This window comes from Arachis hypogaea, chromosome 14, assembly GCF_003086295.3.
Source record: "Arachis hypogaea cultivar Tifrunner chromosome 14, arahy.Tifrunner.gnm2.J5K5, whole genome shotgun sequence".
In the NCBI taxonomy this organism is placed as follows: Eukaryota; Viridiplantae; Streptophyta; class Magnoliopsida; order Fabales; family Fabaceae; genus Arachis; species Arachis hypogaea.
In genome coordinates, this window is record NC_092049.1 from 60,528,440 (window position 1) to 60,530,056 (window position 1,617).

Below are 1,617 nucleotides of genomic sequence, written 5' to 3' on the forward strand. Positions count from 1 at the left end.
TACTTGTCCATAAGCCTATTTTCTTGAATTGTCTGTCATCTCTAATGAGATTTTAGTAGCTTGCACCCCAAAGATTCCCAGTTTCTCTATTACAGAGAGGGGCATGAGGTTTATCCCTGAACCAAGGTCACACAGAGCCTTTTCAAAGATCATGGTGCCTATGGTACAAGAAATTAAGAACTTTTTTGGATCCTGTTTCTTCTGAGGCAATGTCAGTTGATCCAGATCACTCAGTTCATTGGTGAACAAGGGAGGTTTATTTTCCCAAGTCTCAATACCAAATAGTTTAGCATTCAGCTTCATGATTGCACCAAGGTACTTGGTAACTTGCTCCTCAGTAACATCCTCATTCTCTTCAGAAGAGGAATACTCATCAGAGCTCATGAATGGCATAAAGAGGTTTAATGGAATCTCTATGGTCTCTAGATGAGCCTCAGATTCCTTTGGTTCCTCAAAGGGAAACTCTTTATTGATCACTGGGCGTCCCAGGAGGTCTTCCTCACTGGGATTCACGTCCTCCCCTCCCTCTTTGGATTCAGCCATGATGGTTATATCAATGGCCTTGCACTCTCCTTTTGGATTTTCTTCTATATTGCTTGGGAGAGTACTAGGAGGGATTTCAGTGACTCTTTTACTCAGTTGGCCCACTTGTACTTCCAAATTTCTAATGGAGGATCTTGTTTCATTCATGAAACTCCAAATTTCTTCTATATTGACTTACTGAGTCAATATTTTGTTCTGAGCCAATATGGCATTCAGAGTATCAATTTCAAGAACTCCCTTCTTCTGAGGCGTCCCATTACTCACAGGATTCCTCTCAGAAGTGTACATGAACTGGTTATTAGCAACCATGTCAATGAGTTCTTGAGCTTCTGCAGGCATTTTCTTTAAGTGAATGGATCCACCTGCAGAGGTATCTAAGGACATTTTAGCTAATTCAGACAGACCATCATAGAATATGTCCAGGATGGTCCATTCTGAAAGCATGTCAGAAGGACACTTTTTGGTCAGTTCTTTGTATCTCTCCCAAGCTTCATAGAGGGATTCACCTTCTTTCTGTCTGAAGGTTTGAACATCCACTATAAGCTTACTCAGCTTTTGAGGAGGAAAAAACTTGGCTAAGAAAGCCTTGACCAGCTTATCCCAAGAGTTCAGGCTATCCTTAGGTTGAGAGTCCAACCATACTCTAGCTCTGTCTCTTACAGCAAAAGGGAAAAGCATGAGCATGTAGACTTCAGGATCTACTCCATTAGTCTTAACAGTATCACATATCTGCAAGAATTCAGTTAAGAACTGAAAAGGATCTTCAGATGGAAGTCCATGAAACTTGCAGTTCTGCTGCATCAGAGAAACTAATTGAGGTTTCAACTCAAAATTGTTTGCTCCAATGGCAGGAATGGAGATGCTTCTTCCATGTAAATTGGAATTAGGTGCAATAAAGTCACCAAGTATCCTCCTTGCATTATTATTATTTTCGGCTGCCATCTCCTCTTCCTGTTCGAAAATTTCTGTAAGGTTATCTCTGGATTGTTGTATTTTAGCTTCTCTTAGTTTTCTCTTCAGAGTCCTTTCAGGTTCTGGATCTGCTTCAACAAGAATGTTCTTGTCTTTGCTCCT

General features: G+C 40.7%; 1 non-coding gene across 1 annotated transcript; it reads left to right on the forward strand.

Moving 5' to 3' along the window:
• The first annotated feature begins 981 nt into the window (after positions 1 to 981).
• On the forward strand, positions 982 to 1,089 carry LOC112745211 (small nucleolar RNA R71). Its single transcript, XR_003173150.1, has one exon. It is a non-coding gene; the product is annotated as a small nucleolar RNA R71 (small nucleolar RNA).
• Positions 1,090 to 1,617: the final 528 nt, after the last annotated feature.